This window comes from Neophocaena asiaeorientalis, unplaced genomic scaffold (genome assembly GCF_003031525.2).
Source record: "Neophocaena asiaeorientalis asiaeorientalis breed wild unplaced genomic scaffold, Neophocaena_asiaeorientalis_V1.1 scaffold670, whole genome shotgun sequence".
In the NCBI taxonomy this organism is placed as follows: domain Eukaryota; kingdom Metazoa; phylum Chordata; class Mammalia; order Artiodactyla; family Phocoenidae; genus Neophocaena; species Neophocaena asiaeorientalis.
Genome location: NW_020175080.1, coordinates 534,142 through 548,931, shown reverse-complemented (window position 1 = coordinate 548,931; position 14,790 = coordinate 534,142). Strand labels below are relative to the sequence as shown.

Here is a 14,790-nt window from a genome sequence, read left to right as displayed (position 1 = left end):
AATTATGAATGGGATGTAATTAACAATATATAAGATTTGTTAAATAAGTTTTCGAGAAATGAGGCTAGTAACAAAGAGACCTAAGGTCCTCTTTGGTATGTTGTAATTTGGATATATTGTCATTCAGATGGATAATGTTTCTTTTTGTTCAATTGTAAAAATGTTTATTGAGCGACTATTAATTATAATGGCCCAGGTATGACCATAGACTCTGAATAAGTAGGCTTCTCACTGAGTCAAAGGAAACAGCATGTTTTCTCCACCAGATTTGCCTTTTAAACTCTGTGTCTCTCAATCAGTGGTCCCATCGGCATCTTGGTTTCCACTCCCCAAATCCATGGCTTCCCCTGGGCCCCTCAGAGTGGAAAGTGGCGTTAGCCCAGGGCCTGGTACTTCTCTCCCCTGTCCACGTATTAGGCGCCCTGTCAATATCACTCCCTTAGTAGGTGCCATTTCTGTCTACCTGTTTTTGCGGTTTGCTTCCAATCTATTTGCATGAACATGCTACTTCTTCCAGTTAGGATCCACATTTCAGAATAATGCTGGATTTTAAAAAACACATGAGGGCAACCTGATGTGATTTCCCTGTACAGATCCCCATCCCAGGAGCAGGCTGGGCATAACAGACTCTTTCTCTTGCAGCTAGATGACTGCACGCTGCAGCTCTCCCACAACGGCACCTACCTGGACTTGGAGGCCACCCTGGCCGAGCAACGGGACGAGTTAGAAGGCTTCCAGGATGACACTGGGTAAGAGCGACAACTGTCCCTCCCAGCTGGTCCCAACTTTCCACGAAATGGGGGTTCATTGAGGCCTTAAAAGATCTTGGAGAAACCACCATAGCTTTGACCTTGTCTTCACTCACAGTCACACAGAAAGAAGGGAGGTGCAAGTGATTCACCGGTAGTAACTGCAGACCCTTCTGAATTTGAGTAGCTCTTCTTGATAAGGCTACTCAGGAGTAGGAAAATTTCTGGTGTGGTTTAATTAAGCACATGGTATTTAATAGTCTGGTTTTTCTTTTAAACCAAATATACTTAAATTAGTACTTTCCAGATTTTAGTGGATTGACAGCTGTTTTATATATTGTTTTTAACGATCAACGACTGGATATTAAGTTATCTTGGCAGATGCCTCTGCAGATCATTTTATACTGTATCATCTTTTGAACTCACTACTGTGGAGAAAATAATTCTTAATTATGTTAATTAACATCAAGTTACTTTTAGCTTACATATAGGATTGCTTAATATTTCTGATTGCTGTGAGTCTGAATAAAGCAGTCCACATAAAAAATCAGAGATGTGTACAGAAAGCAAAACCACTGTAGGAATATTGTCATACGCTTAGCCATTCCCCTATTTATTAGATGATTTTTTCTACTAATTGTTTTATCCTTTTCCAGATTTTTTAAACTTTTCACGTTGAGATGATTTTTAACTTCCAGAAGAATTGAAAATAAAGCACTGATATTTCCCAAATACACTTTACCCAGCTTCCCATAATGTTAACATATTACATAACCATGGCAAATTTGCCCTAACCAAGACATTAATATTTGTAAGATACTGTTATATATATATATTTTGTTTGTTTGTTTGTTTGTTTTTGTTTTTGTTTTTTTTTTTTGCGGTACATGGGCCTTTCACTGCTGTGGCCTCTCCCGTTGCGGAGCACAGGCTCCGGACGCGCAGGCTCAGCGGCCATGGCTCACGGGCCCAGCTGCTCCACGGCACGTGGGATCCTCCTGGACCGGGGCACGAACCCGCATCCCCTGCATCGGCAGGCGGACTCTCAACCACTGTGCCACCAGGGAAGCCCTACTGTTATATATTTCCTAGATTATTGAAATACTGTTTGCATGGGGGCCCCCCACCTCCCTTTCTATTCCTCATTCATCTAGAGCCAAGTTTATCTCTGATTTTATCGCCTTCCTCCTTAGACACCTTCAGAGGCTCCCTGTTCCTTTCCAAATAATGCCCAGCCATCTTCATCGGTGTCCAAGGACCTCCCCAAAATTTGTTTTGAAGCTACCTTGCCTGACTTAAAAATATATTACAGTCAGATGAATATTATCTGAGACTGCTGATTTTTCATGAATGGCTCATAAAAAGGAGGAAAAATGGGAAGCTTCTTAGTGTTTGTTTCCTACCTGACACCAGTGTGTACCGATGACTTCCTGAGTTTCCCCTGCTTTAACACCCATCACAACTTATGGTCTTTTCTCCCTTAATTGTCCCTCTTTTCTGCTACTGAAACTCTGCTAGGTCAGAACTGGGCCTGTCTGAATATCCAGCCTAGTGTTTTCTCAGCATGTTATAGGCACTTAGTGAGCACTGGTAGCCAGGTGAATGGCAGGGTTCCAGAATGTATTCCTGAATGGCATGAACTTGAGCACCAAGACCAGGGACCTTGGTAGGAACCAAGCAGGTTCTCTGAGGATGCCCCTCCTGTCTCCTGAATGGTTCCAAGGGCCACAAAGACCCTGGAAACTGCCATAGGCTGTACACACGTGAAGCGTATCATTATTAAGTCACATCAGATTCTACTCATCATCATTTAAAAAACTGTCATTATAAGACTGATAGATTTGAGGAAATCCATTGCTGTAGTTTTTACAAAGTATTTGACAATGACATCCTTTTATTTAACATGTCAGCATTCAGGCTGGATGACAGTCTAATGGGATGACTTCATGTCTCATTGATCAAACAGGTCCCAGGAGTGTTATGAGTAGATCACTGCCAATTTGAAAAATGTCTCTAGTGGTGTTGTGCTTGAAGACCATGACCTGTTTGATATTTTTTCTTTCTTATCAAAACTTGACTGGTTTGGAGATGGCAGCTTAGGAAAAAAGTGTTAATATATTAGATAACAATATCAAGAGTTAAGAGTGGAAGAAAACAAAGCTTTATGGAGCACCTGCTATGCCACCCACTGTGTTAGGCACCTTATTTCACAGTATGTTTGTTTAATAGTTCATTCTGTTAATATCACAAACATGGAATTGGATTTTATCATCTCCATTTTTCATTTGAAACTACCGAGGGCCAGGAGTTAAATCACACGTCCAGGGAGGCAGAGCCGGTAGATGGTGGAGCCACGTTTGAACACAGGTGTGACTGGTTTCCAAGTCTGTGATCCTCCTGCGTCCCAGGAGCTTCTGGGAAATGGCATTTCAGGTTCTCCTGAAGATGTACATACGTACCGGTGGGGACATACGGTTGGTTCCTGCAAGGACATCCTCAGTTCCAGGCTGACACACTGGCTGTAGCTGGAGTAGCACCCACCGCAGGGTTGCTCCATCACCTGGCCCTGACACTACAGCTCGCACTGTCAACTCCAGTGTCCAGATGCTGGAAGTCCCTTTGCAGCCGTTCCTGAAGAGCCAGGGAGCCCGCTGCAAGCTCCCTGGAGTAGATCCTGGGGCATTCCTTCTCACTTTGTTCCCTTCTGAACTATCACCTGGCCAGCCATGGGTTCATCTGACAGATGCAGCCTTGATCACATTTCTGCACCACATTTCCAACAGCACGGGTTGCTGGGGAATCGAATTATGGCAAGATGAGATGGCAGGACTCACGATGTGGGAAACTGCAAACAGGGGAAGGTGACCCAAACGATGTCGGGTAGCCGCACATTTGACTGCTGTGTCCCAAACTCACCCCAGACTTTGAAATAGTCTTCATTTGTGGGACCCACCCTTTGTCCTCTGGAACATACTCAGGGTGATATTCTTCTGTGTCCGGAAGAATGTGAAGAATCTACCTCTACTGATCTCTGGTGGGGAGATCCCCCGTCCCTGGCCTGGGTTGCAGAAGACACGCCAGGATGGTGCTGTCCCGGCATTGCTGGGTCACCCTAGCGATTCCCAGGTCATTTCCCAGCACTGAGCACTGGTGGCACATGGCAAGTTACTGCGAGCTGGCTGGAAGCAGCCTGCCGATGGAGGTTTCCCGCACAGGTGGCAGGTGTCTGGGCACGTCTGCGGTGTCACTTGCACTGAGTATCCCTCCTAGGTCCTCTCCTAGAAGCGTGGCACTTGGCAAAGTCTGTGTACTTGAGAACTCATGTCTCCCTCGAATGGGAGTTAAACTATAATTTCTTCCTAGTTAAGGATTGCCCTGTCGAGGAATGAAAAGGGCAAATGAAACCATTCTTTCTCTTGATGTTTTTGTGTAAATTATAGGAAAATACCTGCTCATGTTGTGGCCATCTCATGAAGATGGGTGGCAGGCTGTATGGAGATGGTGGTGGTGTTGGTACAGTGTGTTCTGAGTCCGTTTTCCTTGTGGAGGAGTTGGTTTCTTTGTTCTTGTCCAGTACGCTGCTCTTTTATGCCAGACTAAAATTTAACTTACCCCTTGTTTAGAAGGATCACTCAGACTATAGCTAGTTGGAGAAGAGGAGAAAGACCTTCAAAAGTAGAAGGACAAAGCAATTATTATGCTAGCAGAGTAGAGCCAGGTCTGTTTATTGCCTTCCAAAGCCAGCGAAGTTAGCAGACACAGCAGGGTACAGCGGAAGCCAAAGCGCCTGGGTTATTATTCCCGACCCTGCCATCGTGGGACATTGGGCAAGCCACTTTACCTCTGATGGGAGTTTATAAAATTTATTTTCAAAATGAGGACAATATTAACCAAGCCCATTTCCCTCCTTGTATGAGCAGGGGTCCCACCAGGGTCTCTGTTGCCCAAGCAGAGCGTAGCAGAGAGCAGCGCTGCACAGTGGTTAGGGACATGGGCTTTGCAGTTAGTCCTATGGCTGTGTGGCCATGGGGATGTTACTTCACCTCTCCAAACCTCAGTTTCCTTGTAAGTGGGGTAATATAATCATAATACTGCCTCCTTGGGTTGTTGCAAGGTAAAATGTGATGATTCTATCTAAATGTAAATAGGTAAAATGCATCTAAAACATTAAGCTGGTTCCCAGCATGTAATACAAACCCCAAACTAGTAGCCCTTACTATAATTACGGTCAGAATTTGAGATGATACACTGAAATGGGAATCACCAGATTTTAGACCTGGGATGGGGTCTATGCAGGTCCATCACTGGGAGATCTCATTGTTTTAGTTGAGAGACTTTAGTTGAGAGACTTTAGGTTGGAGACTTACCCACAGGGCAGAGCTGGGCCAGATTCTACCTCCCCAACCCCCCACCCCTGACCTTTCTGTTTAGTCCCACCCTCACTGCCTCTGAAAGGAAACTGGATCCCAGGGAACTGTCACAGAGAAGTGGGGTTAGAGGTTAGCTCTGAAGGTGACAGAGTGGGGCTTTGCAAAGGTAGCAAGGACAGTAGGTTGAGGTGTGGTAGAGCTCAGAGTGGGCCTGAGAAGCACGGGCCTTCAGGGATGCTGTGAGGACCAGTGTGGTTGTTGGACGGGGTGTACGCATCCCCAGGTGCTCCTGACCTGGAGTACCTCAGGGCGCTCACCTTTTCCTCGGCTTGACTCCCCTCGGGCCTGCGCTAGAGGGTCAGCGCTGAGACAGTGCTTATCTCTGATCTTCCTCATGCCGCCACCCCCATTCCTGTCCCCACTGCGTTAGGTAGAGGTGGGGAAAGTCAGATGAAAACCTGTGGAGTGGGGTGGGTGGAGCCACAGTGGGAGGCTTGTGGCTCAGAGATGAAGGATGTGAAGCCTGGACATGGGAAGGGCTGTGAGGAAGCCCATTCGCAGGGGCAGGTGGGCGTCGACCCCGCCAGCCTTGCAGTGGATGTGCTTGGAGGGACGAAAGGGTTTGGGGAGAGCTCTGGTTTGATCCTTAGACACCTAACTTCTCAGCCTGCAGCTCATGAGCGCCGAGGATCCATGTGTGTGTGTCGGGGGCCAAGAACCCCTGAGATTTCTGCAGTTTGTGGATAGGCAGGGTTTTGGGGTGGAGAGGGGTTTCAGAGCCTTTCATCAGATTCTCAAAGAGTTCTCTACATTCCAGATGTCAAGTTTGAAGGAGTAAGAAGTCGTTTTCCCTTCTTACTGTCTGATACAATAGTTAACCTCATCCAGTCACATCTCTGTCTGGTTTCCTCTGCATCTGGACCTGGTAGAATGGGAAATCACCTAAAATACATTTTAAACCTAAATCTACAAACCAACTGAACTCAGAGAACCAAACTGAACAACAAACAAAAAACCTGGACAAAGGAGAGATTCTGGTTAGGGTGTGGATGGGACGCAGGGAAGGGTTTCCCCCCACTTTTCCTCATAAGTGATTATCTGCAGCTGAGAGCACAGGTGTGTTGTTGTCTGAGGCTCTTTCGGCAAATCATCGAAGGATTAAGGGTCTCCCATCTTCTCAGTGCAAGGCTCACACTGCCGACCACCGAGCCCTGCTCCGGTCACGGTGGATGAGAGAACTGGCCCTTTTCAGACAAAAGGTGCCCTGTGGGGCAGGGGGGTGGTTCAGTGCTGAGCTTAGCAGAGCAGCCCAGAGGCCCCTGCACACCTGCTCCGGGTCAGTGCTAGGCCAGTGCCTTCAAATACCCTGGGGGAAAGCCGCTTAGGAATGCTCAGACAAGACAGATGAGCTTCCGTGCTGAGTGGACAGTGGAATTGGCATGGCTCTAAGTTCCTTCAAATGCCAGATTGTATGACAGGACAAGATGGAGTCAAGTAGGAGCGGTGGAGCCCACGTGGGTGCTTGGCTTTATGGTATGGGTAGGAGTCAGAAGAGGACTGGCCTGCAAAGAAGGAGCCCTCACAGAACTCCTCCAGTAACAGGGAGGGCGGGGTGAGGGGACAGAACCTTGAACAGGGAGGCTGCAGTCAGTGTGGCCCACTGTGATGGGGGAAGGGAGTGACCTAATGGGTCTGAACCTGGTGGCTGAGGAAGGCGGGTGGACTGGGGCCCGGACCATTGGGGGAATCTGGAGATGTGATATTAGTTGAGCAGAGAGAAACAGGAGGATAAAATGGACACATGCCATTAGGTGGGTAGTGTGTGGACGGTGGACCACTTAGAGAAGTAGTGAGGTTACGGGGGGCAGTTTGGGGAGGGGGAGAAGAGGTTTATACATGTTATTCTGAGGTTATGTCAAGCCACGCTCAAGGTGCAAGGTGGACAGGTGAGAAATATTGGCCTGGCACTCAGGTGAGAAACATCAAGGACCAGAGAGACTGGAGGTGACCCCTTGGAGGAAGGGAGTTGAAAACCTAAAACTTCTCTGAAAAAATGAAGTCTGTTTTAAAAAAGAGGTAGATAATTAGGCCGTTTTGAAGACAATATGTTGATTACAAGATGCTCTTGGGAACCCAGCCTTCTTTTACCTTTCTACTCCGCCATCCTGATGATGTAGCTTTCATTTTTCATGCTTCATCATAGTTACAGTATGGCTGCTCTCCCTCTAGCATCTCATCAGGGCAGGAAGTCATGTGTTGGTTAGGGTATAGTTTTCTCTGTTGTAACCGATAGATTCCAAATTGTGGAGTTTAAATATAAAGGTAAAAATTTCTTTGTTGTGTAAGAGTCGAAATATAGACAACTTTCCTTGGACTGGTAGAGCAGCCATACCGTCCTGAAAATGAGAATTCCATCTCTGTGTCCAGAGTGATTGCTTTACCTTTTCCCTTCTCATCTGCATCCCAGCTGCCAGGAAGAAGGAAGTGGACATAGGGGGTGAATGTCCATTCTGTGTGCACATAGCTTTCAGTCACATGCCATTGCCCAGAACTTAGGTCCATGATTATACCATGAATTTTGGGCTTGTGTCCAGCCAACCCTCTACCTTTATTACTAAGGGTATGAGGTCCCTGCCTTAGATGGGAAGAGTGAAGAACAGATGTTGGTGCCAGCTGGGTCTGCCCCCTTTAGAGAGTTTTTCCAGAACCTCCACCAGCAATTTCCGTCTGCAGTTCACTGAAGAGAACTGTGTCATGTGGCCACTCTTGGTAGCCGGGGAGACTGGAAAATATAGTTTTAGGTGGGTACACTGTCACCCCAAACAAAATCAGGTTCTCTTTATAAGACAAAAGGGGGAAATGCATATCGGTGGGTAACTGGCAATGTCTGCCTCAGCAAGGAGAAAATTTCAAAGAAGGGGCAGTTAAGAACAGCATGCCATGGAGAAATCAAGTTGTGACAGTACCCAGGCAAGGCCAGGGGTGTAGTAAGGGGAGATTTGTGGTGTCCTTGGGGAGAGAGGAAGCAGAAGAGTAGTGGGGTGGAGGCAGGTGGAGATAGGTCAACGGGAGAACGTGGGGCTGAGGAGGAGAGACAGCAGGAGAGACAGCGTAGGAGCTGGGAGCTGACCTGAGGGGGAAAAGCTAAAACTGTAAAACTCTTAGAAGAAAATAGGAGTAAGTCTTCGTTTCTTAGATATGACACCACAAGCACAGTATTATCCTGTGTTGCAGACAAGGAAGCTGAGGCTCACAGAGGCTAAGTAACTAGCTGGCTTCAGAGTTTAGCTTTTCACCACCACCATCTCCTAAGGGAGACCAGAATGCATCTGGGGATGAATGTAGTGGCAACCAGCTCTCTTGGACTTCGAGCTTCTGTACTCTCCTTTTACTAGCTGATGACTGGTCCAAATCCTCTTCATTCCTCAGGCAGAGCATGGGCTGAGTCTCACAGTTTCAGAAGCTTACCAAGAGGAAGCTTATCCTGGGGCAGCTGCTGGGGGGCCCCTAATCTCTGCTTCTGCTGCATTGTCCAATGTATGTTTTCTACTCTTGACTGAAATCATAGTTTAGTTCTAATTTGAGTGGAGGAATATTTGGGGGCATCAATTCTGCCGTTGATTGCAAGAAAAAGTCTTCAAGCCTTTGGCTCCATGCCACTCAATAAAATAATGTAAGCACTTGTTCTTACATTACGAAGACTTTATATGTTATTTTTATAAAAATATTTTCTTGAGAGACAGGGACAGGACTGAAACACACGGGTTCAGAAGCAACAGACTTGGTTCTGTGGTATTTGGTTACACCAGATCTTTTCCCCAAGGCCGTAGACATTATTGCAGGAGAAGCTCAGGTATTCTGAGAAACCGGGAAGTTGCAGGAAGTTCCTTCAGCGATAGTGCCATCAAGTCCCTGGCATGTGTGCCTCGGCTGGAGTCTCCTTGAATTGAGCATCTGTTTTAGTTCTCTCATCACTTGGGTAGCATTGACCTTGGGTGTGGGCAGCCGGTTGGCTGTGGCTAGTCTCTGAGGCCTGTGCTACTTTTCTGGCAGTGGCTGTGCTGATAGGAATGGAATCTGAATCTCCCTGGGGAGCTTTAGGTCAAACTAAACTGCCTTTGCCCCTGGGTCACCAGATTCTAGTAACTGATGCACCCCCATTTCACTCTGCTGCAAACAGGCCGACTTGGAAGGAGAGGCTGCTATGATACTGATAACAGCAAGCCAATATCGGGGAGAAAAGGACCATTAAAGCACTTATGGTGAACACACGTTGACAGCCTCCCACTGGTTTCAGTTTTAGAACATGGACACTCCATGAAGGCAAATAATCAATGTTTGTGTTAAGGTTCTTCAGAGAAATACAACCAATAAGATATGTCTTATCCATCTAGTCTAATCTAGTTTAATCTGTCTAATCCAGCTAGTCTGTCTAGAGAGACTTACTTCCAGTAACTGGCTGACACCATTCTGGGGGCTGGCAAGTCTGAAATCTGTAGAGTGGGCCAGCAGGCTGGAAATTCAGGTGAGAATTGATGTTGCAGTCTTCAGTCCAAAATCTGCCCGGCAGGCTAGCAGGCAGGATTTCTGCATTGCTGTCTTGAGGCAGACAATCCTTTGTGGATCGAACATAGAGTCCAGCACACACTAGTCACCAGTGAACATGTGTGGAATGAGGGAATGGATGAAGGAACACCCATCTGGGAGGCAGCTTCAGGGAGGTGCTAGGCGTACAGGCTCTGGGGTCAGACTGCCTGGGTTGGGTCCGAGCTCTGTCACTTTCTGTGTGACTTCAGCTACGTTGCATAACTCTTCTGGGCCTCGATTTCCTTACTTTAAAAATGGCAATAATATTACCTACTTCATAGGAGTTTTCTGAAGACTAAATCTGTAGAAAGTACTTAGAACCTCCTCTGGCACATGATAAGCATTCCATAAATGTTAACAACTATTATGATTATTATTTTCTGAGCCCAGACTGACATAGTATCCCACTGGGGGCAGGGGAAAGTATATCCATGATTATTTAATTTTCCTCTGAAAGTTTTAGCCAGGAAACAGAAGACAAGGGCATATTTACTAGAAAAGTGGGGATAAAGTGATTATTTTAAGATGTATGAAATGATTATTTCCCTGAAAGAAGCCAAGAGAATAAGCCAAAAGATTTTTAGAATCCATATTAGCAGCAAGATGGCATATATAGAAGAAATACATAACAATCAGCATTTCCCAATTACAAAATATTGTGGTGGAGGGAGGGAAGCTATCAAATTTAAAGGACCTTACGATGGATGTCGTCTATACATTGATATTTGATATAGATAAATAAAACATGGACATCTTGTAACTCTTGAATTCTTAGAATAAACCTTATTTGGTCCTATTTTATTAAATTCACATATTTGTGATTTTGGTTTGCTAATATTTTCTTAGATATTTTCATCTTAATTTTTTGTGTCCTTTTTTGTTAGATTTTAGTATTGAGGTCAAATCAGTTCCTTAAAAAACCTGGGACACTTTTTATGCTTAGAAAGTGCTGGAGAAGGTGATATAGCGAGGCACTTACACAGCAAAAGGCAGGATGGTGCAGGTGACGGTGGAGTCAGACACTCTGCTTTCAGCCCTGGGCTGTTTCCATCAGCTATGTGACTTTATGCAGGTTACGTCATTGCTACAAGCTTTGCTTCCCTCATGTGCAAAGTGGGCACAACAGTGGTACCTGCGTCAAAGATGAGAGAAAGTAGGGGTTGCAGGGGGAGATGAAGGACAACTTCTGTGGACCTGGCTGCACTCACCACTCCCTGGTCTCTGCTTTGGAAGGCCCCCTCCTTTGCCAGGGACTCCTGGGCTTTGGACCCTCATTCCCTGTTGAGGGACTTCACAGCCTTTGGTCCCCAATTCCACTCAGGTTTCTTTCATTGTAGGATTTTGTGTACAGAGGCAGGCAGGGAAGGAGGTGAATATATTGAAGCAGAGGAATTATAAGTGATAAAACTACTTAAAAATAGGCCTTTTTTGTTCTATGCTCTCCTAAATTCTATTAGGGTTTAACTTAACCAGTCTGATTGCCTGGTTTCTCAATGTAAAAACATTGAAAAATGCAGAAAAGATGATACCTCCAGAGTGGTGTGCTGATGGCTTCCTCAGAAACACTGTCCTAGTTCTCATGCAGGTGCCTGGATCCCTTGTGACCAGTCCTTGTGGGACTGGAGAATTCTGTGGGAAAACTGAAGCACTTCCTCAAAATGCAACTTTGCGGTTGTTTGAAGATAAAAGTGGGGGCTATCAGTGGGCCCTTGTGAACTTCTCTAGAACTTTTGAGGAATTCTGAAATATTTTCTCCTGCCATCCCATGCTTATTCCCCTCTGGGCATCTAAAGCATGTATTTTGTCTACTGTCCATTTGGTATTTATTTTTGATTCATAACTGCTGATAACATGAGTTACAAAAAAATCTTCCAGATTAAAGAACTTTGGGTTTGCTGTTTCTAATCGTTAGGGTCTGGCCATCATCAGGGGTTCACTGGTTTCTGCTCCCAGCTGAGCCCCTGGCTCAGCCCTGGGTGAGGCTGCAAGCCTGGTGGCTGCTGCCCCCAACCCAGAATACCCTTCCTGGGAATTCACACAAAAGGCTGTTCAGCAGCTCAGTTCAGTGCACTAATGGGAACTTTCTTCCTCGTATGATCACAAGAATTGAAGGAATGTCAACATCAGGACTGTCTAGAGAAATTTAATCAAAATGAGATGGCAAAGGAATATGTTCCAGATGAAGGAACAAGATAAGACCCCAGAAGAACAACTAAGTGAAGTGGAGATAGGCAATGTACCTGAGGAAGAGTTCCGAGTAACGGTCGTAAAGATGATCCAAGAACTCGGGAAGAGAATGGATGCACAGAGCGAGAAGTTACAAGAAGATTTTAACAAAGAGTTAGAAAATATAAAGAGCAACCAAATAGAGTTGAAGAATACAATAACTGAAATGAAAAGTACACTAGAAGGAATCAATAGCAGAATGAGCCCCCCGCCCCCCCAAAAAAAGAATAAATGAGGCAGAAGAATGAATCATTGAGCTGGAAGACAGAGTGGTGGAAGTCACTGCCACAGAACAGAATAAAGAATGAAAAGAAATGAGGACAGTTTAAGAGCCCTCTGGGACACCATCAAATGCACCAACATTCACATTATAGGGGTCCCAGAAGGAGAAGAGAGAGACAAAGGACCTGAGAAAATATTTGAAGAGATAATAGCTGAAAACTTCCCTAACATGAGAAAGGAAACAGTAACCCAACTCCTGGAGGCACAGAGATTCCCGTACAGGATTAACCCAAGGAGGAACATGCTGAGACACACACTAATCAAATTGACAAAAATTAAAGGTAAGGAGAAAATGTTGGAAGCAACAAGGGAAAAGCAACAAATAACACACAAGGGAATCCCCATAAGGTTATCAGCTGACTTTTCAGCAGAAACTCTGCAGGCCAGAAGGGAGTAAGTAGCACAATATATTTAAAGTGATGAAAGGGAAAAACCTACAACTAAGAATACTCTACCCAGCAGGGTTCTCATTCAGATTTGATGGAGAAGTCAAAAGCATTACAGACAAGCAAAAGCTAAAAGAATTCAGGGCCACCAAACCAGCTTTACAACAAATGCTAAAGGAACTTCTCTAGACAGAAAAGAGGAGGCCACAACTAGAAACAAGAAAAATACCAAATGGGAAAGCTCACCTGTAAAGGACTGTCAAGAGAGAAAAAGATTTTTTCTGTGTGAGGAAGAAAGTTTTGAAGAAGTTTGTGTTTATAGGAATCTCAAACTTGTCCTCTGAAGATGGGTCGAGTGTTGTGTATTTGTGTAAACTCGAGGCTAGTACCTTGCACATAGTTTAACTAAAAAGGAGGGTCTTGGCTGCATTTGAAGGGACTGTGAAAGCAGATTCTCTGCCCACGAGGAGCTGCCGGGTTGGAGGCTGCTGCATCTTTTTGTAGGACCATGCAAGTGGTTTTCTTTTCTCCTTTAAAAGAATCAAAAAAACTTTTTTTAAACCATACGTTCCCCTCTTATTTGGTCTCAAGAATAAAAAATATGATTGTTTCAGTACTATAATATAATTCCTGTGACTTCATATCACAATATTAAGTGTGCCCTGGTGAGATGTCTGTCCTCTTCTGCTCCAGCACAACCACAAAACCAGGAAGCGGGAAAGTACTGCGAGACTGGTATACATGAAGCCCTGATGGGGAGGGAACTCAGCCACTGAGCTGGTTACCTGCTCCTGTGCTGGTTCCTGGCTCCATTTTACCTTTGTCCACTGGCTTCCCCCTTTCTCCAAACCTCAAAGCCTTTGCTACCCTAGGTAGCCAGGACTCATGTTCTCCCCATTTATCTCCTCTCATCTGCTCTGGGCTTCGGTCCTTCTCTGTAAAAGCGGGCTGAGCCCTCATGGGAGGAGAACTGGGGAGGGGGCCATCCTTTTCCTTCCTTTATAAGAAATGAAGTGAAAGGAAGCAAAGATGAGACGAGGTGTGGTGTACCTTGACATTCTGCTGACAAATAGCCTACACGCCCCCTTTGCTGGACTCCTGTCTTCAGGGAAAATCCATGTCTTGAATTGATACACAGCAAAACAGCTCTTTCTGATTACCCCACTATGTGTGTCCTTTCCCAATATGCAAAAACATGTAAAAATAGCCATGGGAATGATCAAGCAGATTTGTGCTGTTACATTCCAGGGATTTCACTTCATGGGCACAGATTTTAAAAATTTCCCAACATGGTCAGGCATGAGTACACGGAACTCTGTGGAGTGGACCAGGTTTGGCAGTGAAATGTGTGTGCCAGTCCAACAGAGTCAGACTTCATTATTTTATTTCCCGTAAAGCCCTGTGACGTCACAGCGTTTCGGGATACATTGTTGTTCTGTGTAGGTTCCTGCTTATCGAGAGCCTCTTCCAGGTGTGGGTGTCCGAAGCGAACCGTCAAGTTGATTGACAGCAGGTAGGGTCACCTTGTTGACTCCTCTGATGCCCATGAATGTTTTGTCTCCTGTCTCCGTTAGGCGGGGCAAGAAGCACAGCATCATCCTAAGGACACAGCTGTCCGTGAGGGTCCACGCCTGCATCGGTGAGTGACATCTGCCGAAGGGGATGCCTGTCATCTGCCCTCAGTGATTAAACGTGATGGTTAATGCCACTTACGGGAATGAAATGCAATATTCACTATTTTGCTATCTATGCTGGGGTTAGCCCCTGTCATATATTGTTAGAGCTTTTAGGGAAGCAGTTTCTGGCAAGGTTTGGAAACCCTGTCTCATTCTGGCTGCCTTTGCTGTTTGGTTCGTGAACAGAGCTCGAGGTAAGACAGACACATTGGTGGTAAGGTTCTTTTTGGCAATGCTGGGAGAGAGGGGTTCTTCCTGGGGCTGTGCCAGTGTGAACCTCCAGCTGGTTGAAGTGACCTTTTTTGTTTTCAATTTATTTTTTTATACAGCAGGTTCTTATTAGTCACCCATTTTGTACACATCAGTATATACATGTCAATCCCAATCTGAAGGGACCTTTACGTGCCTTCTGGTGGCTGTCTGCAGCTCCCTGTGGGGAAGTGGGGCCTGGAGCTCCAGGCTGTGGTCTCAGGAGATTGAAGGGAAGCCTCGGGTCAGTGCAGGACAGGGCACA

At 45.7% G+C, this 14,790-nt stretch overlaps 1 protein-coding gene across 1 annotated transcript in view; it reads left to right on the top strand.

Moving 5' to 3' along the window:
• The first annotated feature begins 648 nt into the window (after positions 1-648).
• The window catches only part of FHOD3 (formin homology 2 domain containing 3), a 429,142-nt gene continuing 415,000 nt past the window's right edge, over positions 649-14,790 (top strand). Inside the window, 2 exon segments of the mRNA XM_024764148.1 lie at positions 649-749; positions 14,175-14,239. The gene's annotated coding sequence lies outside the window, so the exon portion shown is untranslated.